The 26,890-nt window shown below is 45.2% G+C and overlaps 1 protein-coding gene and 1 pseudogene across 1 annotated transcript in view; both read right to left on the bottom strand.

Annotated features, from left to right (window-relative positions):
• IL1RAPL1 (interleukin 1 receptor accessory protein like 1) overlaps positions 1-26,890 on the bottom strand; it is a 2,344,491-nt gene that overhangs the window by 366,123 nt on the left and 1,951,478 nt on the right. The window lies entirely within an intron of this gene.
• LOC144773191 (E3 ubiquitin-protein ligase E3D pseudogene) lies at positions 15,588-16,465 on the bottom strand (annotated as a pseudogene).

The following is a 26,890-nucleotide window of genomic DNA, read 5'->3' as shown; positions in this document are numbered from 1 at the left end:
TCTATCGCTATAACGCTGCATAATGGTATTCATGCAAGTACATACATGTTCATTTATCCACATTACTTACCCCTGCTTAGGGTTTTATTCATGTGTCTTGGATATGGTGAGGAGGCATCGCATTGTAGTCTCACACTTGTTACCATCATATGAATAAAAGGAATATTTTTATGACATAACTAAATTTCAGGTTGAAACAACATGCATTCATGGTGAATCTCTACTTGTCCCACAGCGATTTGACCCTTCAATGAAGGGTTGGGGAAATTGATGAGATTCAAATGTTTGATCTGTGGTACACGAGGTAAACAAAGTAGCTATAAATTTAAGGAAGAAATTGAAATCTGAACTTGATGTGTTGTGTGGACGGGGAATAATTGACCCAATTGAATGCTCAGAATGGTTGTCTCTGGTGGTTTTGTTGTGTAAAACCAACAAATTCTTAAGATTACATCTGGATTTATGCAACTTAAACCCTAACATCATTGTAGGCTCAAAAACACTTCCCAACATCATTGAGTTGTTAGCCACACTCAAAGGGGAGGAATTTCACATTTCTTGATAAGTCTGCAGTCAATTATCAGTTTGAACTGTGAATGGAATCTAGACATCTAATGCCTTTCTAAACACCATAGGAATCATAACAGTACATTTGGATGCCTTTTAGTATGTCATCTGCTTCCTCTGTGATTCAGAGACTAATGATCAACTTAACTCAACTCTGACGAGCGCCCAGGAATTCTGCTGTGTAGGACTTACAGGAGGTATCTGGAGGGCTTCTTGGCCTCCAAAGTCTCTCGGGAGTAAAGTGGACTTCATCCCCCATCCTGTAGTCTGCCAGGATGCATGTTTGCAGAGTGGTGGAGAAAGGGTGCATGGCCTCCGAAGACGCCTTAGCAATCCTACTGTGTCGGACTTACTGGAGGTAACAAGAGGGGTACTTGGTCCCCAAGGACATCTTTGGAGGTCAACTACCCCTCCTATTACCTCCAGTAAGTACCACACAGCAGGTTTGCTAAGTTCTCATAACAGGCCATGCCCCCTCTGCCCAACACTGCAAACGCGCTCCCTGGCACGCTCGTCGATGGGAATTGAAGTCCCCTTCACTGCTGGGGGTCCTTAGGGGCCAACAAGCCTACCTCTTACCTCCAGTAAGCCCCACACAGTGGGATTGCTGAGAGGTAGACACAGGCCACACACCCTTTCTCTACCACTCTGCAAACGCGCCTGCTAGTATGCTCTTGTTTGGGAGATGAATTCCCCTTTCCTCATGATGGTCACTGGGGACCAACCAGCCCACACAGCTGGATTGCTTAGAGTGGCCTGAGGCCACACACCCTTTTACATAACTCTGCAAATGCAGCTCCTGTTGTACTGCCGCTTGGGGGATTAAGTCCACTTTTTGGACCTTATTGCCCCACCAGTAGTGCGCCAAGAGGAGCGTTTGCAGAGTGGTGTAAAAAGGGGAGTGGCCTCGGACCACCTATAACGGGAAGGGGGCTGCGCGGCTCCCCCTCCCAAGACTAATTTTGGCTCCGGGGACCCCATCCCACGGGGCATGGCCTCCAATTTTAAAATATATTATTAAGAAAGGGGGCCGCGTGGCCCCCTTTCCCTGGGCCTCTTTTGGCCCCCTGGACCCCATCCCCCGGGGCATGGCCTCTTTAAAAAAAATTATTAAAGGGGAGAGAGCCGAGTGGCCCCCTCCATTAAATAGAAATTAATTAAAGGGGGGAGTAGCCACCCTCCCGGGCCACTTCTGGCCCCGGGGACCCTATCCCCCAATGCTGGCAATACCCCCATTGTTCCATCTGGCTCCCCTCCTCCTGCGGGAGCTGGCATTGCTTTTAAACAAGGGTAGCTGCTGACATGCAACTCACTTTGTCCAAAAGCAATCTGCTTTGCTTCATGGAAGCAAGAGCACGTTTTCTATGAAGGGCGGGAGCCATGCTCCCACCATGTCATAGCAAACAGCAATGTCTTGGGGGTGGGCACACCGGGACATTGCAGGAGCCGGCCTTGGGGGGTGGTGGTCCCCAGGGCCATGAAGGGCTCCACAAGGGGGGGCGCGCGGCCGCAGCTCCAACATGTAAAAGCCCGTGTGAGGTGGTGGTCCCCGGGGCAATGTGGGGGGGGCTCAAGCCCCCCACACTAATTATTAGTTACATCCCTGGGGAGGTGGTGGTCCCCAGGGCTTGGGGGGCCCACGAGGCCCCCAACCCAATTTTAATAAAGCCCTGGGGAGGTGGTGATCCCCAGGGCTGTGGAGGCCCCCACACCATAATTTTGGATTGCCCCCGCGACCTTGCCCACCCAGAGGCTTTTTAACAAATGAAGCGCAAGAGACCGCCCTTAATTTTTTTAAATAGTTTCCCAAGTCTCCGTCTTCTACTGAGTCAACAATTAATGAAAGTGACACTTCCTGTTGTCCCAGATGTTCTTTCAAATCCCCTATAAAGAAAAACCAGACACATATCACTCACTAAAGGGTCACTATTAGTACTGACAGCACAAAGGATGTAGAGTGCCTAATTCAGTTTTCACTTGGACTATACTCACACGCATGGGTCCTAAATATATTTCAAATTTACTCCTTTGAAACAGTAACACTTTTAAAACAATATAATCTGAGAATGCTTGTGTTGAATGGAGAGCACAACATCTGAGGATATTAGAAGTAGGGATAACAGTGTGGTGGAGGGTCTAGGCTTTAGTCATAATCTGGTGAAAACTATTTTATTTCAGGGATGTCTGAGTGTGGCCTGAGTAAACAGATGGTGCAATGAGAATGTGTCAAAGAGATTTCAACTATTTCTGAAAAGTGGATTAAGAAATTCTACATCCCACTATGATGTCTTTCTTTTAGGATGAGTTGCGCCCCTTTACAGTATAGTCCACTGGTTCTTTCAACACACACTCACTTATTCATTCACTGAGGGGGAAAGATTATCTGGACTGTCGCTAGTGTTCTCTTTTTCAGTGGACCAGCTGTATCCATTCCTCACCAGGACTAGACTAAGTGGCTCAGTGAGGACCACACATAAATCTGCCGAGGCCTATGAGAACGGCATCATGCCTTCCAGGTAAATGTCCATTTTGTTATAACAAGGGACAAAATGTTAGGTTCTCCCTGCAGAACAGATGGAAATGGTCTGCCTTCACGATGAATAATGTCTGCATTGGAGCATGATTAAAGAGTGTTCTCCATCCCATTCCTGTAGCCATCAGAATGACAGCAAGGCCTGTTGTCAAGTCTGGAAAAAAGTTGTAAACAATGTAGGAAAATCATTCTTTCCTACATACCGGAAAATAATTGTACAGAAAGTGTTCAATTTCTTTCTCCTTTGAGAATATTTTTTTGCTGTTGTCCTTATAGATGGAGAGATGGGAGGATTGTTGCTTGTTTAGGCAGGAACAGCAGCCTATCATAACATATTGGATAAAAATGAAATTTTATTTCTGTTAACACAGGGTAGGGATTCACTTAAAATATGATTCAACAACTAATTGTAATACTTATTGAGAGTGATTTGTCTGGACTTTCTTATGCAGTGAACCATATATTGAAAACAGGTGTACATCTGCAAAATGTTTCGGCAAAGGAATTTATGGATAAAGTACAGCAGAAAGATAATGTTTTGGAATCTCAGCTAATTAATCTCATGGCATGTCAGCGTGGTACTAATGAGTACTGGTACCGTCGTCATGGAGAACTTAAATGTATGCTAAGGAACTTAGGAACTCCTACATGGTTCCTTACTCTAAGCTGTGCGGAATATGCTTGGGATGATTTACTTCAATTTCTTCGAGAGGCAAATTCAAATATACTAAATATTGAATACAAGACACCTGGAGAATTGTGCTCTTTGGATCCAGTTAATGTATGCAGGAATTTCAATCATCGATTTGAAGCTATGATGTCTTTTATCACCAATAAAAAAAAATCCTCCTCTTGTAGAGGTTCTGGGTTTCTTTTGGAGAAAGGAGTATCAAGCGAGAGGTGCTCCTCACATACATATGCTAATATGCATCAAAGATGCTCCCAAATTTGGAACAGACTCCGATGATATTGTGCTGTCTTTTATTGAAGAATATGCTACATGTGATATACCCAAAAGTACAGAAGATAAGGACTTAAGACAACAAGTCTTACAATTCCAAAGCCATCGTTGTGGGAAATACTGTTGTCGAAAGTACAAATCTAAGGACAAATTCTACATCAAATGTCGTTTTGGATTTCCACGTCCTGTAATATCGAAAGGAAGAGTGAACAGTTTTATGTCATCTTTGCGACATACTATCACAAGAAAGTCTCCAAAAAATACCTACAACTTAAGAAGAAATGAAGACTCAAAATACATAAATGACTACAACCCAGTCATTTTGTCCATGTGGAATGCTAACATGGATATTCAATACGTTGCGGACAATTCCATTGCTGTTGCTCGATATGTAACATCCTACATAACAAAATCAGAAAAGAAGGAATTGAAGGAAATGTGGGAGGAGATTTCCCATGAGAAGAGTCTAAGTGAGAAATTATATACTTACAGTTTGAAGATGTTATCTCATTGAGAAATTGGAGCATATGAATGCTCGCATAGCTTATCATCTGCAAGTCTATACTCCAAATCTAGAAGAATTACTGGGATGAGTCTAGGTCTTGCTGCAACACGAAATTGAGTACTTAAATCTGTACAAGAAATTGAATATTTAGCTGAAAAAGAGCCAGAAAGTACAGATATTGTGAAAACTAATAGTTTGGATACATATTATCCAAATAGAAGTCATCATCTTGAGAACATTTGTCTCTATGAGGTTCTGCAAAACTATATTTTTAAACGGAATATTACAGAAAACATCAATAATGGTATATATGCCGAGATTGGTTCTGAATGATGTTTGGTAAAACAAAGAAAAGGACATTTGATTAATCAGCGTAAACTGAGTTGAGAAACTCCTGACAAAAGGGAAGTTTACTATTTAGCTCTTTTGCAACTTTTCAAGCCGTGGAGTTCAGAATTGGAATTTACTTGGAGGTTTTGAGAGCTATTAATATTCCTTCAACGCAAGTAAAGATACTATAGAATGTCCTGTTTTTGCTAATTATTTTAAAATGTTGAACGACGAAATTGAGCAAGAAGCAACATTTGCAGCTGAGATTGCTAGAGACAGTTCTCAAGACAGTCAAACTTCTGCTCCATTGAGTCAGGATCTACTAGGAGAACCAATTGTTCAAAATAAAGCAGCAACTGCTATGGAAGAGGTGGAAACAGCAATGTATCAAGCTCAAGAAGATGTAACAAACTTAGGAAACTTGGAAGAACAACTAAATGTTGAGCAGAAACAAATAAATATATGAGCAAGTGAGAGAACAGATTGACCATGGATTACTTCATGAAAAGAAAGAGTGTTGTTGCTCATCATTTCAACCTATCCGAATGTACGTGAGTGGACAATCTGGAACAGGAAAATGTTTTTTAATTAAAGTAATTACAACTTATCTACAGAAAAGAACTGAGTCACATTTGTCTTGTGTTGTCACTGCTCCAACTGGGTTGGCAGCACACAATATTAAAGGAATTACTTTACATCGTTTATTAATGCTACCAGTAGAGCATGAAAACAAATTGGAATACCACAAGCTATCTGGAGAAGCTTGTTGTGAAGTTTCAAGAGTGTTGAAAAAAATTAAACTTCTCATTATTGATGAGGTAAGCATGGTATCAAACTTAATGCTTGCCTTTGTGCATTTAAGAATGCAGCAAATTCTTAAAACAGAGTATGACGTATTATTTGGAGGAAAGCACGTCATAGTTTTTGGAGATCTACTACAACTTACTCCTGTAAAAGGACAACCAGTGTTTAAAACACTGGCGCATGAAGATACTAGAAAGTCTTTGGGGAACATTGGAAATGTTAACATTTGGTCATTTTTTGAATATAAGGAACTTATTACAAATATACGACCGGCAAATGATGCTGATTATGGAAGTATTCTTCAAGATATAAGAATTGGAAAAGTGACTGAACATGGCAAACAAGCTTTACAGAGACGATTACTTTCAAATTTGTTTCCAAATGAAAATATTGTTCCTGAGAAAATATATATGAGAATTGCAGAAAACAAATCTGTAATCTGCTTAATGCCAACACTGCGTGAATGTTCTATATTCAATGATGACATTTTAAAGTTGGAAAATGAAGAAATTATTAAATTGGAAGCTATTGATAAAATACAACATGAAGAAATCACTATTATTTTGACCGAAAAGTTGAAGAGGAAATTGGATTCTTTAGAGAAATCGATAAGTAAAACTGCTGGTTTAGAAAAGAATGTATATGCATGTGTAAACTGTAGGGTAATTTTACGACGTAATTTGAATGTGGAAAAAGGTTTAGTAAATGGAGCAATGGGTAAAATTGTTGATTTAGTTTTTTTTTTTTATTATTATTTTTTTTAAATAAAAAATGTTTTTATATTACTCATTCATTGGCAACACATAAAATCAGATCCCGGAAAGAGACATAAAATCAAGCATTCCAATTGATAGGACAGAAAACAGACGACTCTTCTTTCAATAACATTATACAGTGGGAAAGCCAGGATGTACATGCTTCAGTTTCCCCAGTAGACACGTGCGACCTTTCTTTTTTCTTTTTTATTTTTTTTTATTGTTCTTTTACAGCAAAACTGCGGAGAAAAATAAAGTATTCAATTCACAATTCCATCATCTTCCACATTTGTAAAAAACAACACAAATCAAAGCAATGTTATTACACCCAAGTGGTAATTCAATCCTCGTAATAATCCCTGAACATACTCCAGATTTTTATGCCCAGTCTCTTTTTCCTCCGTCCTTTGATGGAGAAGAGACTCCATTCCAAATTATATAAGCTAAGCATTCTAGCACGCCACTGAATAAAGTCCGGTGGTTTTTCCTGTAACCACTCCGTAGCTATACACAGGCGTGCAACAGTCATTACGAAAAATATAAAATGGCGATGCTGAAAAAGTAATTCCGGTATCCTATCCTTTGGAATTTTACCCAATAGCAGCATTGCTGGAGTGATAACAACCGATATTTTAAGCACCTAAGACAGAAAATGTTCAAGATCTCCAATATAAACCTGAAGCATAACACAGCTATAAAAAATATGTATCGCCCCAGCATCATTTTCCCCACACCGAAAACACTTGCCTTCGTTTCCTCCTCCCAATTTTGCCATTCTTTTAGGTGTGTAATATAAATCATATAACGTTTTAAAAAACTGGGCCTTCAAATTTGCCAACATTAGGGCCTCCATAGATAATATTAACAAATCTTCCATTTCTATCTCTGGGTCTCCTAGTGAATCTCTCCATTTTAGCTTTACCTTGTCTATATCATCCTTCTTTAAAAAAAAAAACTTTTTATTAATTTTAAAACAAGAAAACAAAAGAACAATACAAAACAAGGCAGTACATTAAAACGGGTCATCACGTGGTCTGCAGGGGGGGTACATAGTAAATCAAGCGATAGTGCAATCAATAATTGGGGAGGGGGAGGAGAGGGGGGGAAGGAGACCAAAATATACACAGAACAACTATATTCCTGCGGAGGAAACGTCAGGTTGGGAGGAAGACAAATCATCATCAAATTCCGACAGTGGGGGAGTACATATATCTCCACGGTATGCGTTCCATTGGGTCCACACTTTCCCCCACTTGCCCGGTCTGCCACGGGAAACATACACAGTTTTTTCTCGAAACATGCACCAATCCATGTTTTGTGTCCACCCCAGAAGTGTCGGAGGCCTCTGAGCGCCCCACAATTGGGCAATATCACGCTTGGCCACCATGTTGCCCAAGGTCGCCCAACGGAGCTGCGCTTGAGTGTAGTCGTTCGGCTCCCAGACGTTCAACAAGCATCTTCGCGCTTCAGGCATTAATCGCACTCCCGTGACCTCACTCATTACTTCATGCATGCGGTTCCAGTAACGTAGCACAGCAGGGCATTCCCAGATAATATGAAGGAACATTGCCACCATACCACATCCGCGCCTGCACAAGCCATCCATCGAAAATCCCATTCGAACCAGACGTGGGCCAGTCACATACACCCTATGCAAAATTTTCAGTTGAACGAACCGAAGACGTGCCGGGATAGCTACTTCCTTCGGGGAAGAAATAGCGGACTGCCAGTCCTCATCATCGAGTTCTAGACCATCTCTGGTCCGCAACCCTCGAAGACTATCTAGTAGATCAGTCCTGGTATTGATAAACTTTTTATAAATTAGCGAAATCGTGCTATCAGGAACGTGGCCATCCAGAATCCGATCCTCGAGCGGGGACGCCTCCGGCACGTCCGAGCCTAGTGGAAAAACAGACAAGACCGCATGCCGGACCTGCGCATATCTGAAAAATTCCTTATCATCCAGCCCATACTCAACTTTCAATTCCTCAAACGTCTTGACCCTGCCCATGATCCATACGTCATCCACCCTACTGATCCCGATCATGTCCCACCGATCAAACCCCTTCGATTGCCAAAGGGAGCCCAATTTATCCGAAGCATATAGTGGAGTAGCCCGGGTCGGCCTGTCAGCCCATCCCGTGGCCGTCGTAGCTCTACGCCACACCTGCACTGCTGTTTTGGTGGGGCCCGTAAGAGGTTCGCCAGCTGATCTTGCATATAGAGCCCTATTGTAGTCCCCGCCGGGTAGCAACCATCTGTCCATCGCAAAAGCCGGGTTTAGCGGGGAAGTGTAGGTGCCATGATTGATGGCCCCCAATTGAGAGGCCCAATAATAGCGACGAACGTCCGGGAGAGCGATGCCGCCATCATACCAAGGGAGTGTAAGCTTCGAGAGGGCGATGCGAGGACGGCCCCCCCATAACAATTGCCGCTGTAGACTCTCAATCTCACGAAAGTAATCCGCTGGCACTACATCAAGCGTGTTTTGAAGCGCATAAAGGAATCGGGGGAGCGACATCATCTTAAACAACGCAGCTCGTCCCAAGGGAGAAAGGGGAAGTCTGCTCCAAGTCCCGACATCCGCCCGAAGGCGTCTGAGAGGGGGCAGCAGATTGCGCTCATACCGATGTGTGGGGTCCAAGGTGACAAAGATTCCCAGATATTTGAAGCCATCTAGTACCACCGGAATAGGACAATCACGGGGCAGGAGAGGAGTATCACAGGAGAGAACATAAATGCAAGATTTAGACCAATTTATAACTAAGCCGGAATTTTTACGGAAAGAAGTCAAAACGTCGAAAAGGACGATCAACGACTTTCGGGGCGATGTGAGGTACAAAAGGATATCATCTGCATACAAAGATACACGGTCTTCAAATTCCGGAGACCATCGAATGCCCTTCATGGATGGTTCCCATCGCAGCCAAGCCGCCAGTGGCTCTAAAGCAAGGGCAAACAAGAGTGGGGACAGCGGACAGCCCTGGCGCGTACCTCTACCAAGAGCAAAGGAGGCCGAGACACGTCCATTCACCACCACCTGGGCTAAGGGATCAGCATAAAGCAATCGAACCCAACGGATAAAGGTGGGCCCAAACCCGAATTTGGAAAGGACCGCCCAAAGATAGGGCCATTCAATCGTGTCAAACGCCATGGTGGCGTCCAAAGACGCCAAGATGGCCGACTCTCTCAATGTCCCCGCTCGCGCGAGGACTCCATGCAAGCGCCGAAGATTAAGTGCCGTATTGCGATGTGGTATAAACCCGGATATATATCATCCTTCTTAACAAATAATAATAATAATTGGTATATCACTCCAATTTTAACAGACCTGATTTCTTCAATGACTTTATTTTGGTCCATCTTCCCTCTTCGCCGATTTAAATAATCCCGAATTTGTAAATATTTGAAAAAAAATACTCCTGGGCAGTAAAAACTGGTCTTTCATTTCCTCAAAAGATTTATGAATCCCTTCATCATTAATCAAATCTCCCAAGATCCTACTCCCTTTCCGCTGCCATATTAGAGCAGTTGTATCTAAAAAAATGCCTGGTAGGAGCCTATACGCGCTGAGGGGCGTATAGTACGATACTCTCCCTATCCTCAATATTTTGGTAAACCATTTCCATACCTTAAACGCCCCCAGCGCTACCTTGAACCTGGTTCGTTTATAGTAACTTCCATCAATCTCTTTAACTAAAAATTGCTTTGCAGATGCGCCTAACTGAATGTCAAAAATGTTCGGGGCATTAGCCACATCTGTTCCTGACTCCCCGGTGATTAATATCCTCATCCTTAAAAGAAAACAGGTTACATAATACAAATAAAAATCTGGAACCCCCAGTCCTCCCTTCAAATATGGTAAAGTCATGAAATTCATTGCCCTTCTAGGTCTTCCTGGGCTCCAAATAAATTTCCCACACCTTGCCTGTAATGCCTGTATTTTATCTTTAGAGATTTCTAGCGGTATAGACCTGAATAAATATAGGACTTTTGGCAGCACATTCATTTTTAAAATATTTGAACGTCTAGTAATGGTTAGATATAAGCGCTCCCATCTATCCAAAGATTGCCTCATTTTGGACATAAGCGTACTCCAGTTAGCTTCCAATAATTCAACCATGTTTACCCTTAATATAATAATACTTAAATACGTAGCTTCCTTTACTACCCTACAATCCTGCCATACTACAGTCTCAGAACAAAGAATTTGAGTTTTTGCTTCATTCAGTTTATATCCAGCTACTGTCCTAAAGACCGTAGCTAGACACTCAATTTCTTTAATTGCTGTGCCGGGGTTTGTAGTTGTCACAGCAATATCATCGGCGTAAGCAAAAACCGAAAAATAATATGCATCAACATTATACGGTGGGATCAATTTATTCATGCAATTCAATCTTTGTATTTACATCCTGTGGCTAAGATATCTGCTATGGGCCTACTTTCGGACACTGTTAAAATTACACGGGGTACTCGACAAGGATGTCCCTGCTCCCCTCTTCTGTTTGCCCTTTATATTAATCCTTTCATAGAGCAATTAAGTCGGAATTTTATTTATTTATTTATTTATTATAATGTTTTGTATAGCGCGAACAAGACCCGTGGGTATCAGAGCGCTTCCCATAAAAGAGCATGTTAAAGATTAACTTATAAAGACACATTGATCACATAACATAGAAATGAGGTAGATAGTCACATCACACATATATGAGGTAGATAATTATAAGGCTTTGGGAGGAGCGTATAGATATATATCCCTCCGTATGAACATTATGCATTAAGAGGTCGGTTAAGGTTAACTTATATCATATCTTTTTACGCAAACCAGTATGAGGTAGAAGATTATATGGCTTTACGATGTGAGATAATATATAAATTCACATTGACATGAGGTAGTGATGTCCGCCTCAGTAATGACGCCAGTCTCATATCGTCGAATCCTACAACTTATTCCGGTTGAGGCTCCCCTTTCTGATGGCGTGAATGTTTTGAAGTAGGGCTGCACTTGTCTGTAACCGTGATCAATAAACCTATGTAAGGTATTTACTCATCATGAAGCTCTTCACTTAGGTGAAGAGCTTCTAGTAACTCCCCTTTAATATCATCATAAAATTGTATATAGACTTCACTAGGTATTCTATCGGGCCCAGCCGCTTTTCCTTTTGCAAGACTTTTCACAGCTTTTTCCATCTCTTCCCCTGTAATAGTTTCTTCCAACCCTTGCGCCTCAGATGGATCTAATCTTTTTAAACCCTCTTCTAACATCACTAGCCAATCTAATCAACTATCCACATCTTGCTGTTGGTCATATAACTCTGAATAAAACTGTTGGAAAATCTTGAGTATTTGTTCTGGATCCGAGTGAACCACCCCAGCAGAGTCCGACATTTGCGCAATATTTCTGGCTGATTCCTTTATTCGCAATTGTACCGCCAATTTTTTCCCTATAACTTCACCATACTCATGCTTTTCCATCCTAGATGTTAAGAACCTCCTTGCATTATTTACAGACCAAAATCCTAGCACTTTCACTCTATCCTTTGAAACTGTGTCCTCCAGTTTACCCAAATCACTCAATCCACTAACTACCCCCTGCATTAATAATGTTTCAGATAGACTTAATTGCTGATATAGTATGTCTAACTCCAGTCTCGCCTTCCTTTGATACTTGGATGAGAAGCTGATACATTCCACCCGGAACCCCGCTTTCAAAGTGTCCCAAATAATAGCCTGCATGGTGGAACCCTTATTTTCCTGAAAGAATAGCTTAATCCACTTCCTCATATGATCCCTAAACTCACTATTTGCCACCAGCTTTCTATCAAATGTAAAATTAGACTGTTTAGGCTTGGATAAACCCGCAACTATCTCCAATACTATGGGAGAATGGTCTGATGAAATCCTAGGATACACAGTAATTATTGCTCGTTCTATTACAGAAATTGGGGCAAAAAAGTAATCGAGTCTAACCAGTTTTTTGTGGGGATAAGAATAAAATGTGTACCCACTATCCTGTGATCTTATATGCCCTCACACGTCCACCAGCCGTTGATCCTGAACTAAGTTCAATAATGCTTTATATACTTTTGGCTTGCGGCCCTTATACTTAGCGAACCCATCTCTCAGTGAGCTGTTAGTCAAATGAATATTCATGTCTCCACAAAGCACTACAGGCTGAGACCAGGTGGCTAGCTCCAAATTCACTTCAACTAGAACTTCCGGGTCATCTAGATTTGCACCATAGATGTTACATAACGTCAGCTTCTTACCATCCACACAAAATTCCGCAATTGTCCATCTTCCTTTTTTATCCGCTAATGTCCTTCCCGATGTTACATTGTTCCCCTTACACATAATAGCCACGCCACGTATCAGGCTATACTGTCCCGTAGTAATCACTAATGAAAATCCAAGTTCTTTTAGGACATCTCTTTTAGCCCATGGTATGTGAGTTTCCTGCAAGCATAATAAATGTGGTGCAATATATCTTAATTCTGCTGCAACTTTCTGTCTTTTTACAATATTATTTAGCCCCGATACATTCAAAGAGCAAATTTTTAATCGTTTAGAAGCCATTAGTCATAAATGTAATATAAACAAACTTTTTCCAAAACCAACAGACATTTTCCCCCTGCCCCACCTACCTCCTACACAAAAAAAATAGCAGAGATATATTGGATTCAAATCATACTCTTTACGCAGTTTGCTGTGTGCAGAACATTTTTCACCCCTTTTTCCCCCCACCCCCCCCCTATGCACCTCCCCCGCAACCCCCCAACCCTGGTTCCCCCTTCCTCCCTCCACCCCCAACCCTTCAATGAGGCTTTAGGACTCATGGTCCTGTTGATGCGAACTAGCCCCCATCTACCTGCCTTCACCCACGGGCATGTAGTTTACAATTAAAGTCCTAAAGAAATGATATTAAACCAATGCCGTCCGAGAAAGAGCGATACTAAAGAGCAAAACACTAACAAAATAACATGAATTACTGGCCTATTGAAATATAGCCCAATTGACACACTTTCAATAAACCATTACATTGTGTCCATAAAGGCCTTAGCTGCCACAGCCTTCATAAAGTAATGGGTACGTTCTTTATACACAACTTTCATTTTAGCTGGGAACATCAAATAAGCTTGAGCCCCCTTAGATTGAAAGTCTGGAATTAGTTGTCTAAACTGCCATCTCAAATCCACGGATTGTTTACAGAGATCGGGGCGTACAAAAAACTCACAGCCAAGACCATTAATTTTCTTGTCAGATCGAGCTTTGATAAATATTTCCTCGCGTGCCAAAAAACTTTTAAATGCCACAAACATAGCTCTTGGTTTTTGATCACAATGATCCCGTTGATTTGTTCTGGTATTAAAAGGGAACCGATGTGCCCTTTCCACCTCGCGCTCCCAGTCCCATCTTGTGGTCTCAGGAAATGATTTCTTCAGGAGCTCAATCATGAATACTCGGGGGTCTGACCCCTCCTTACCCTCTGGAATTTGCAAAAACCTCAAGTTGTTCCCTCTTGAGCGATTTTCTAAATCAATGAGCTTCCAATTGATGTCTTCCTTGGTAGCAAGTTGTGCGCTATAACCTTCTTCTGCTGTAGAAGCTCATCCTCCAATGTGGAAATGCGTACTTCAGCTTCATTTGCCCTCTCCAGAAACTCAGAGTGTGATTTGGTCAGACGCCGACAGAGTTTTGAAGCTTTTTACATGAATTCTGAACTCTCAGACTATCCTGTCTGTGCTCATCTCTGTGGAGTATCATGGTCTTATATATTAATCCGAGTGAGATTTCCTCACCTTGCACCTCTCCCACAAAAGACAGTCCAGTAGTGTCGCCATCCCTTCCTTTAGCTCCTTCTAGTTTGTCTCCCTCCTTAGTTATCCGCAATTTGCGGACAGTTCCGGCATCGCACAAATCTGAACCCTGATCTTCTGCTTCAAAACTACTTTGAAGACTATGCAGACTGCCTCCTTCCATACTCATATGTGCGGCGTACTGCTGCACAAGATCCTCAGTTGATGACGCTGAGTGTCCAGACAAAGAGTAGAAATCAACAGAGTCTGTACTCTCTATATTTTTAACAGGGGCAGAAAATGGGCTTTCATTTAAAATTGTTGCTGCTTCTGGTTCGTTTTCCTGCGTTCTCACCCTATTCTCATCAGTCACTTCTTCTTCTACTGCTATCGCATGAGCGCCATTAGATGTCTCCGCAGCAGACACATTTGCAATGTCTAATCCTCCCATATGATCAACCACTTGTCTCGTTTCTTCCAAACAATCTGCGAAAGTTTCCTGCCCCAGGTCATTTTCAATCCGTTCAATCAATGCCTCTACAGATTCAACAAGCATAGGTGCAGAGTCTTTGACACTATCTTTAACTAAGGCTGACTTAGCAGATTTAGCAGCTTCTTTATTTTTCATAGTGGAAAACAACTCAGGAATCTAGTAGTCTCCGGCGCGGTATTCTCCTTCATTCGAGATGCAGCCTTCCCTGCTCGGTCCGACTCCTTGGCTCAAGTCTCCCCTCGAATTACATTTTTAGCGGCTTTTAAAGCAGGGTCTAAGGCGAAGCCTGACGAAGTTGCAGGCGTCGTAGTCTCAGATTCAGGTTCGTTCTGTGTCTCTGGGCCTGCAGCCCCCTGCCCGCGCCCCCTCCGACCTCTAGCCATTTCAACCCGGCACACGAACTTTCCAAACTGTGAGACGCTAAAAACGCCCAGGACGCCAGTCACAGCGTGGGTGCACCAGGTGAGCCTCCTTGTGTGGACCGCCCACAGCCTCCACCGCAGACTCTGCAGACTCCGCAGCCGAGCTCCAATCAGTGCAACAGCGAAAGGCGAGCACATTAAGACACCGAAGAGAGCAATTTTCTTTTTTCAAAAGAACCGCTTCTATCCCAAAGCGTTCTGCGGAACTAAACAGAGCGTTCTATCGCCCTTCTACCACACGCGCCTTCCTCGGCAGCTCGATATCCGTGGGGTCCGGCAGGAGCGGCTTGCTCACGCGTCCAGCGTGGACGCCATCTTGCCTCCGACATGTGCGACCTTTCACTGATTGCTACAATTACCTGATGACTCCATGTCACAAGAACTGCTTTTCATTGAACACACAAATGCATTCTGAGAAAGGCAGTCTTGATAAACATAGTTAACTGAGTGGATTTAACAAATCTATGGTTGGTAAATGGAAAGCTAAGAGGGGTTTATAGGGAAAATAAGACATCTGACAGTTTCCTTCAAAGGGCAGCTGTCTTTGATAGAGAATAAATGCCCTAAACGGGCAGCTGTCTTTTATAGAGAATAAATGCCCTATCAGACCTTTATTTAAAACATAACACGGGGCATCGTCACAGCAGTTGTCTCATAACATATATATTGTGCAGTTCAACATTTATGTTCTGCCACTAGTTTCTCCTTTGCTGTGCAAATAATATAGATATTGGTAGTATTCAGGAGAAGCATATATATCCAATGTATTGAGATTCTTCACATCTTGAGGAAGGCCACCTGAAAAGCATTCATGCAGCGTAGAGAGGCTGGCAAAGATATATTGCTTGAAGACAACAGGAGCAGTAATTCCAAGCAGGTGCGCGATGGGATTGTTAAAGAGTGAACACCAGTATAATTTCCCCATGCCTTTGCAAGCTCCTCGTTCCTGTTTTTGGTGCAGGGGTGGAAAAGGACCTTAAGAGCATTCCTGAGCTTTAAAGGGCTCGATTTTGGCTTGGAACTGTCTTCATGCAATGTGAAAATGTTGCCACTGACATGTCCGGCATTCTCTACCAACAACGTGTCAGAATTTAAAAGCCACAGCAAGAAGTAGACTTTGCCATCCTGCCCTTGAATGATGAACCTGAACGTGCTCCTGGCAGAGGAGAATTCTGCAAGTCGTTGAGCTGTGACACTCTCCACATGGCAAGATCTTGGCAGCATGGTGAAGTCTTTGCAAGACGGCTGGATCATTATTTCTTTTTTTTTGTTTGTTTTTTTGTCCTCATTTACCACCATAGTATCAGGTCAAGTCGAGGGTGGGGGGTACGACATGCTGTCTCAGTTTATACAACTGGCAGGGAATAGGTGAGCTGGAATGCCCACATCCCTCAGCAATGGCGACTCCTCCCAAGACAAACACCACAAAACCATTACAGAGAAGATAGACAAAATGTCTGGTGGAAATTACCGCTGATTGGGCCCGGGCCTAGTCCCGGGTAACGGCTCTACAAATAGTATAAACCACAGTAGCATAATCATTGGACCCGGGGAAAAAAAAAACGGAAAATTCAATGCAGCCAGGTCAACAGATGCCAACATTTAATTTTACTTTGGTTGCCGGCCCTAGCCAGATCTAGTCTGGAGACCTGCAAGACTGAAGCATACCAATCATTAAGAGAGGGAGGTAGAGGGTCTTTCCACTTTTTGCAGATATCCCTTTTGGCCAGTAAGATAGAGTAAAAGAACAAACTTTTTGCCGGATTCTGGACCCCTTCCAGGATCCCAAAGATGACGAGAGGGAGCTCAAGGACTACTTGGAAGCCCAATGATATAGAGAGAGTGTTACAAATCGCATCCCAGAATGAAGCCAGACGGGGACATTCAAAAAACATATGTGCATCTGAAGCAGCTAGCAGACCACACTTAGCACAAGCTACAGGCTTCCCCTCAGAGAATTTTGAGAATCTAAGAGGAGAATAATATGCTCTGTGCAGAGTATAAAGATGGTTCCTGCGTAGCCATGCAGGCTTAATGATGTTCCATAAAAGCCCGCATGAAGAGGTCCAAAGATCTTGCAAGTTATGACCAACAAAAAGAGAACCCCACAGCAGGTCTGGTAGCCGAAAGTCGCCATCTGTTTCATCCAGGATAAGTTTGTACCAGAGGGAGATCTCCTTCTTTGCAGGTAGATTATCAACTAGACTGGATATTAGCTGACTATAGCCGCCAAGTGGAAACGTATTCTCTCGTGAGGGAGTGGAAATAAATGAATGGGTCCAGCTAGCTATTTGCATATATTTAAATCTGGCAACGTTAGGGCCGATTTTATTTTTAAGATAGTCCCAAGAGAGCAAGTCACCTTCAAAGAAGAGGTCCCCCCAAACATCCAGGCCTGCTTCTTTTAATGTAACAGCAAGACTGTCTCCCAACCAAGCAGGGCTTTCAGGAAGGCCCCAAAGACGAGTCCTGCTACAAAAGTACCCCAATTTTATAGATTTTGTATATTCCGACCATGTTTTGGCCATCCCTTGCAAAACCTTCAGTTTAATTTTCTTAAAAAACTTGGGGTTTCCAAATTTGAATAAAAAGCCTGACTGACTAACTCCTTCCCCTTTAAGCAGAGCTGAATACAGAGTTCCAACCCCATAGTCAACAGGCATTTTTAACAACATTCGGGTATGGGACAACTGAAACGCCTAAGCATACATTTTCAGGTCTGGAGCTGCCAAGCCACCTTTTTCCCTGAGTCATCTAAGTTTCTTCCAAGCAATTCTTGGGAGATGTTTGTACCAAATAAAGGATGTGATTTCCGCCTGTAATTTTGTTAACAAAGATGGATCAAAATATAACGGGATGGTGTTAAATAAAAAAGAAACTTTAGGTAAAATCAACATTTTAATCAGGTTAACTCTCCCTATTAGAGAAAGAGAAAGGTGAGCCCATGCTTGCATAAGTCTACGGCAATCTTTTGCAACAGCAGTGAAATTTAGTGTAGAAATTTGATTAATGTCTTTCACGATATTAAGGCCGAGATAACGCATAGAGGACCCAGCCTGTATAGGAGTGTCCCTCTCATCATCGTTCCAGATTGGCATCTCAGTTTTTGCAGCGTTAATCTCATACCCAGACACTCGCCCAAATTCCAAAGTAGTTTTTAGGACTGCGGGAAGTGCCGTATGAGCCTAGATGTAAAGATTTAGTTAATTTTGTAAATAGAGATGGTATTGAATTTTTGAAAATCAAATTTGATGAAATTGAAGAAGTACAACAATTTAGTCATTGTTCAGCTCGGTTTTTGCTTGTAAAAGATTTGCATGTTCGCAGAAAACAGTTTCCTATTTCTTTGGCGTATGCGGTGACCATTCATAAATCTCAAGGTTTAAATGTAGATAGTGCTTTAGTGAATATTGGAAGTACTGTGTTTAAAGAAGATATGGCATATGTTGCTTTGTCTCGAGTGAGAACTTTATCTGGATTGTACTTGATTGATTTTGATGAGACAAAAATTAGTGCAGATGCGAATTGTGTGAAAGAGTATAATAGGTTAAGAAGAGAACATGCACCGAAATTAGGTAAATATTCAGTATTTGAAAAGCATGTGTGGTAGGTAGAAAAAGAAGATTTGAGAATATCTGCAGTGAAGCTGTAGAGAAAGAAAAAAACAAGATGAAGTTGTGATTGCAAGCAAAAAGAAAAAGGACAGTGTTGAAGAGAATGTTGTTTTCAGTTTGAAAATAGTTCTGGTGTCAACTGCTATGCTAATGTAGTTGTTAATGTTTTTTTTCTTGAAAGTTTGCAACAGCAAATTGTTGAAAATCGGGAAGAAAGATTCTGTTCATTGTTGTATTCTGTTTATGAGAAATGTAGTAGTGATAAAAATAAAATACAGAGTGTTTCTGATATTCGAAATGTTTTGGACATATGTTCTGGTTGTACTCAATTTATGCAGAATATTCAGCAAGATTGTCAGGAATTTCTAATGTATATGCTTGTTGTATTAGAAGATGAAGGTATAGATATTGAAAACCTTTTTGGCCTTTCTTATAAATGGCAACATGACTGTGAAAATTGTTTGTTTACATGTAGCACTAACATAGACACTGAAAGATTTATATATTTGACTTTACCAGACTGAGAATCAGTGTATTTTAACAATCTAGTTAGAGGAGCAAGTCAAAACATGGAGTGTAGCCAATGTAAATCAGAAATGTCATCAACATTATTTATACAAAGATATGGAAATTATGTAATTTTAATGCTCCAACGTTGTAGAGCTGATGGAAGAAAATTGGAAACTTTAATTAAATATTTTGTAGCTACTCAGCTATCAATATCAGGAAAAACTTATGTAAATGTAGCAATTATTTTTCATGATAGACCTTCAAAACATCTGGACATTACACTGTTTATATTTAAAATGTCTGAAAGGTTGGATACATTGTAATGATAGTCAATTGGTTTTTAAACAACGTTTGCCTAAAGAGTTACCAAATTCTTACCTAATATTTTAAAAGACAAACTTTTTGGAACAAAATTTGGCCTTTCAGGATTACTGCTGTTAAGGTAGGTTGGTCTGGTGTTGTAGAGTACCTTGTAAGTGAGGGTGAGGAGCTTTAAGGTGATCCTCTTGTCAACGTGAAGCCAGTGTAGATCTCTCAGGTGGTGGGTGACCTGACCTGACCTCGTCAGGGCCGGTCGCTCCTCCCGCCGCGTGACTCCTCCTGAGTGCGCCGGTCCCCCTGCTCATGCCGCCTGATCGCCGCTGCCCCGGACTCAGGTGCCTTGGTTGTAGGTTGTAGATTGCTGTTCTCACTTCTGCTTGTGCCGCCTTGTGCCTATTTCGCCTGTATCCCGCTCTGTGCCTGTACTCCCAACTCCAGGCTCGTTCTGCCGCCTGTGCCCATTTCTGTGTTGTTCTCTGTAACGTTCTTGTGCTCTGTAACGTACTTCGCTCGCCCCTGTGCCCCTGTACTTGTATTCCTTGCGCTTGCTCTGCCGCCTAGTCTACCGCTTTCTCCCCGCCGCTGCTCCCCCACCCCCCTTTTCTCATCTGTTCCCTCTCCCCTCCTAGTCGCCTCCCCGCTCCCGCCTCCCAGCTGCTCCTCCCTCCCACTGACTACTTAGAGGGGGTGCACGCGACGGGGAGCTGTGACCTGACCTGACCTCGTCAGGGCCGGTCGCTCCTCCCGCCGCGTGACTCCTCCTGAGTGCGCCGGTCCCCCTGCTTGTGCCGCCTGATCGCCGCTGCTCCTGGACTCAGGTGCCTTGGTTGTAGGTTGTAGATTGCTGTTCTCACTTCTGCTTGTGCCGCCTTGTGCCTATTTCGCCTGTATCCCGCTCTGTGGCTGTACTCCCAACTCCACGCTCGTTCTGCCGCCTGTGCCCATTTCTGTGTTGTTCTCTGTAACGTTCTTGTGCTCTGTAACGTACTTTGCTCGCCCCTGTGCCCCTGTACTTGTATTCCTTGCGCTTGCTCTGCCGCCTAGTCTACCGCTTTCTCCCCGCTCCCTGCCGCTGCTCCCCCGCGGCCCCACCCCCCTTTTCTCATCTGTTCCCTCTCCCCTCCTAGTCGCCTCCCCGCTCCCGCCTCCCAGCTGCTCCTCCCTCCCACTGACTACTTAGAGGGGGTGCACGCGACGGGGAGCTGTGACCTGACCTGACCTCGTCAGGGCCGGTCGCTCCTCCCGCCGCGTGACTCCTCCTGAGTGCGCCGGTCCCCCTGCTTGTGCCGCCTGATCGCCGCTGCTCCTGGACTCAGGTGCCTTGGTTGTAGGTTGTAGATTGCTGTTCTCACTTCTGCTTGTGCCGCCTTGTGCCTATTTCGCCTGTATCCCGCTCTGTGGCTGTACTCCCAACTCCACGCTCGTTCTGCCGCCTGGTCCCATTTCTGTGTTGTTCTCTGTAACGTTCTTGTGCTCTGTAACGTACTTTGCCCGACCCTGTGCCCCTGTACTTGTATTCCTTGCGCTTGCTCTGCCGCCTAGTCTACCGCTTTCTCCCCGCTCCCTGCCGCTGCTCCCCCGCGGCCCCGCCCCCCTTTTCTCATCTGTTCCCTCTCCTCTCCTAGTCGCCTCCCCGCTCCCGCCTCCCAGCTGCTCCTCCCTCCCACTGACTACTTAGAGGGGGTGCACGTGACGGGGAGCTGTGACCTGACCTGACCTCGTCAGGGCCGGTCGCTCCTCCCGCCGCGTGACTCCTCCTGTGTGCGCCGGTCCCCCTGCTCGTGCCGCCTGATCACCGCTGTCCCTGGACTCATGTGCCTTGGTTGTAGGTTGTAGATTGCTGTTCTCACTTCTGCTTGTGCCGCCTTGTGCCTATTTCGCCTGTATCCCGCTCTGTGCCTGTACTCCCAACTCCACGCTCGTTCTGCCGCCTGTGCCCATTTCTGTGTTGTTCTCTGTAACGTTCTTGTGCTCTGTAACGTACTTCGCTCGCCCCTGTGCCCCAGTACTTGTATTCCTTGCTCTTGCTCTGCCGCCTAGTCTACCGCTTTCTCCCCGCTCCCTGACGCTGCTCCCCGTGGCCCCGCCCCCCTTTTCTCATCTGTTCCCTCTCCCCTCCTAGTCGCCTCCCCGCTCCCGCCTCCCAGCTGCTCCTCCCTCGCTCCGCCCCCTCCACTCTCCATTTATGGCAGAGTCCGCGTGTGTGCGCAGAGTCCACGCGCAGCGGGCGCGCCGATTGTGCGCTGAAGGCGCGCCAAAGGCAAGCCCGTCTGCGCCCGTCCGTGCCTGGCCCGCGCCCAGCGCCAGACCCCCTGGCCCCTGCAGATGCCAACCCACCCGCCAGACCTACGACGCCACCTCCCTCAACGCACTCAACACCGGCCGAACCCCCGGTTGCTACCGAGCCACCCCAAGACGCACCCACGGACCCTTCACCTGCCAATCCTGTAAGTTCTCATGCATCCGGACCTGCAATGCACCCGCCAAGGCGAACACCAGCAGCAAGAACCTCAAGTGCATCCTGCTCAACACTCGCTCTGTCCACAGACACGCCGTGGAACTCTGGAACCTCCTCGACACCACATCTCCAGATGTCGCCTTCCTCACGGAAACCTGGACGAACGCCTCCTCAGCACCCGACATCGCCATCGCCATCCTGGACGGATACAAGATCACCCGGAGGGACCGCGTCAACCAGACTGGAGGAGGCATCGCCATCGTCCACAAGAACACCATCCGCATCACGACCTACTCCGACGACACCCTCACAGCCGCCGAACACCTGCACTTTCAGATCCACACCGACCCCAAGACCACCCTCAGAGGCACCCTCATCTACAGACCCCCGGGACCACGCACACAATTCAGCGAAGATATCGCCGACTTCATCAGCCCGCACGCCCTCCCCTCCATTGACTACATCCTCCTCGGGGACCTCAACTTCCACCTGGAGAACAACAACGACCGCAACACCACCACCCTGCTGGACAACCTCGCCAACCTCGGACTCAAGCAACTGGTGACCACCCCCACCCACTACGCCGGCCACACGCTTGACCCCATCTTCTCCTCCAGCAAGGACATCTCCTTCAGCCATGCCACCGAACTCCACTGGACAGACCACAGCTGCATCCACTTCAGCTTCAGAAGAACCACGCTCCACCACCATCCGCAACAGGTCCCCCGCAGAAGCTGGAACAAGATCACAGCTGACCAGCTCGCCACATCCCTGAGCCAGAACCCTCCCGCCAGCTCAGCGAACCCCAACCAAGCCGCCAACAACCTCACGAGGTGGATCAGCAACTGCGCAGATGACGTCGCTCCACTGAAGACCCCCCCGCCAGACCCGGCACCAAGAGAGCATCCTGGTTCACCGACGAACTGAAGAGCTCCAAGAAGAACTACCGGGCCCTAGAGCAAGCCTGGCGCAGAGACCCAACTACAGACAACATGACCACCCTCAAGCTCGCCACTAGAAAACATCACCAACTGATCCACGCCACCAAGAAAACCGCATTTAAGGAACGACTGGACAACAACGCCCACAACAGCAAGGAACTCTTCAACATCGTCAAAGAGCTCTCGAACCCTAGCGCCGCAAACAACGACATCACTCCCTCTTAAGACCTCTGCAACGCGCTCGCCTCGTTCTTCCACAGCAAGATCGCAGACATACACAACAGTTTCTGCACACAGCCAACGCACCCTACGACCGTACCAACGCCCCCCACCACCACCCTCCGCGCCTGGACCCCGGTCAACACAGAAGACACCATCCGCATGATGAACTCCATCCACTCCGGATCTCCAACAGACCCCTGCCCTCACCACGTCTTCAACAAGGCCGACTCCGTCATCGCACCCCATCTACGGGACATCATCAACGCCTCCTTCGACACCGCCACCTTCCCAGAGAGCTGGAAGCACGCCGAAATCAGCGCCCTACTGAAGAAACCATCAGCAGACCCCGCCGACCTCAAAAACTACCGCCCCATCTCGCTTCTTCCTTTTCCTGCCAAAGTCATTGAGAAGACCGTCAATAAACAGCTGGCCGCCTACCTCGAGGCGAATGGATCCCTCGACCACTCGCAGTCCGGCTTCCGGGCCAACCACAGCACTGAGACCGCCCTCATCGCAGCCACCGACGACATCCGAACCCTGCTCGACAACGGGGAAACAGCGGCCCTCATCCTCCTGGACCTCTCCGCGGCGTTCGACGCGGTCTGCCACCGCACCCTAGTGCAGCGCCTCAACAACATCGGAATCCAGGAGAAGGCACTGGAATGGATCATCTCCTTCCTCGCCGGAAGAACACAGAGAGTCCGCCTCCCCCCGTTCAGATCAGAGGCCACCGAAGTCATCTGCGGCGTACCACAAGGATCATCACTCAGCCCCACACTGTTCAACATCTACATGAGCCCCCTTGTGGCCATCGCACGCCAACACAACCTCAACATCATCTCCTACGCCGACGACACCCAGCTGATCCTCTCCCTCACTAACGACCCCGCCACCGCCAGAACCAACCTACACGAAGGGATGAAAGACGTAGCCGAGTGGATGATGAACAGCCGCCTGAAACTGAACTCAGATAAGACGGAAGTCCTCATCCTGGGATCCTCGCCCTCCGCCTGGGACGACTCCTGGTAGCCCCCTACCCTGGGCAGCGCACCCAAACCAACAGACCACGTACGCAACCTGGGCTTCATCCTGGACTCCTCCCTCTCCATGACCGGACAAGTCAACGCCGTCTCCTCATCATGCTTCAACATCCTACGCATGCTACGTAAGATCTTCCGGTGGATCCCCACTGAAACCAGGAAGACGGTCACCCAGGCCCTCGTCACCAGCCGACTGGACTACGGCAACTCCCTCTATGCCGGAACCACAGCAAAACTCCAGAAAAGACTCCAGCGCATTCAGAACGCCTCAGCACGCCTCATACTGGACATCCCCCGACACAGCCACATCTCCGTACACCTGAGAAACCTGCACTGGCTCCCCGTCAGCAAGAGAATCACGTTCCGACTCCTCACCCACGCACACAAAGCTCTCCACAACCAAGGCCCAGGATACCTCAACGACCGCCTGACATTCTACACTCCCACCCGCCAGCTCCGATCGACCAGCCACGCCCTCGCATCCGAAGAGCCACAACGGGAGGAAGATCCTTCTCCTACCTGGCTGCCAAGACATGGAACTCCCTCCCCATCCACCTCTGCCGGACCCAAGACCACCTCGCCTTCAGGAAGCAACTCAAGACCTGGCTGTTCGAGCAGTAGCGGACCTCCCCCAAGCGCCTTGAGACCCTCCGGGTAAGTAGCGTGCTATACAAATCCTTTGATTGATTGATTGATTGATGTGGCTGCGGCAGGGACATTGAGGATCAGTCAGGCGGTAGTGTTTTGGATTCGTTGTAGTCGTTGTAGGTGTTTGAGTTGAGATTTAGAGAGTTGATCCTTATGCAGTTGGTGACGTCTTTCGGTGGTATGTGGCTCCTTGGTGAGGGAAAAGATGAGTTGGGTGTCGTTGTCTTAGCAGATAATGTTTAGGTTGTGATGGCGGGCCACTTGTGTGAGGGTGCCATGTAGACGTTGAATAGCGTCAAGTTGAGGGATGAGCCCTGGGGGACAATGCAAATTATGTCAGTGATTTTGGATCAGAAATGTGGGACACGGATGCTGAGGATTAATATTGAGGAACTTGTGAACTAAGAATTTAAGATATACTATTTGGCCATGAGGAAAAGTATGTAAAACTATTAAGGACTATTTGTTGTATATTTTGTCAGCATATATTTGTAAGTGACTTTATTTTCAGTGTATGAAAATTACTGATAGTGTTTTGTTATTGTAAGATTGTTTGAGATATCTGTTGTACATAGACTTTGTCTCTTTCCCTTGGGTTTGTATTTCCTTGTTACTCTCTTGATGTCACAGTAATATTGCCTAGTGACATCATAGAATACTGGAGGTTTTGCCTAAGCCTAGTGACAGTTGAAGGCAGGCTGAGTGACAAGGAGGTCACTCCTGGTGGGGTCTCTTAATTACCATCATAAGAACTGAACTTGTAACTACCTTGAATAAAGCAACCATAAATATATCTATGACTCAAGAACATCTTTTATATACCACATTTTGGCGACGTTTGGACATCTTCAAAGAAACTACAGCGTGCAAAAGATGATTAAAGAACCTACAGCGTGCAAAGGAAAATCAAAATTCATCTACAGCGTACTCAAGGAAAATACGGAATAAAATAAAGAACCTAAAGGATACAGAAATCAATTATTCATAAAGAAAAGAAACTGGAACTACAAAAGAAAACAACCTCATCACCTTCAAGTAAGCCTCTGTTTTATTTCTATTTTGAACCTCTCATTGACTATTATTTTACTTATAATAACGCAAGAAACGCCTTGCCTGGCCCCACCAGTGTCCGTTACTATCCGGACAGCCTGTTCCCTAAGGCGTCATTGATGAAGTATTGAGAGGAAAGGCATTTTTCTGAACTGCTGTCTGAGCTGAAATATTAAAGAAACGTAGCATTGATGAAGACGAGTAACATTTCACAACTCAAACTTCTATTTAAATTATATTTACACTTAAATACTACGTAAATGAAATAGACAACCAAGCGTGTAAAGATAACTCATTGCTACTGAAATATAAATACATGAACAGCTAAATTTGAAGGAAATTGACAATACATGATTTCCGCGCTTAACATGGATGAAAGAACTACCTCTGAGAGCTTAAGGGTCATGATTTATGTATGAAACCGGAGTTTCAAAGTCAGTGTTTTCCTACTGCCTGAAGTGTTTAGACTCTACTCAGTTTTCTGACATTTGCGCAACTAAATTAGATTACCAGCTTATTTATACATATTTATGACTTTGAGACCAATTTGATCTATACTGTATTTGAGCCGAAGCGATGTCTGACAACAGCTGTTAGCATCTGAGAAGCGAGTTTGAACCACAGTGTCACTAGTTAACCCCATATCGAGGCTAACATTTTTACTTGCGAGAAGATGTGACACTGTGAAGATTCAAGAAACTGCCACGCAGCTATGAAAGGGCGAACATGGCTCGCGCTCGCGCTCCTCACCTCTTTGAAAGCAAACAGCCAGCTCATGATGACATCTTCGAACCTTCGTAACTTCTGACGATTAGTCATAATATTCTACACGGCAGCGTCAACCTTTGACCCATGAAGGTCTGCAAATGAGTCACTGCGCAACGTCGAGCAGTCTCTTTTTTTTAAATTTTTCTTTATTG

Source organism: Lissotriton helveticus, chromosome 8 (assembly GCF_964261635.1).
Source record: "Lissotriton helveticus chromosome 8, aLisHel1.1, whole genome shotgun sequence".
NCBI classification, from domain to species: domain Eukaryota; kingdom Metazoa; phylum Chordata; class Amphibia; order Caudata; family Salamandridae; genus Lissotriton; species Lissotriton helveticus.
Note: the sequence above shows the minus strand (reverse complement) of the source record. Positions and strands in the feature narration are given on the sequence as shown.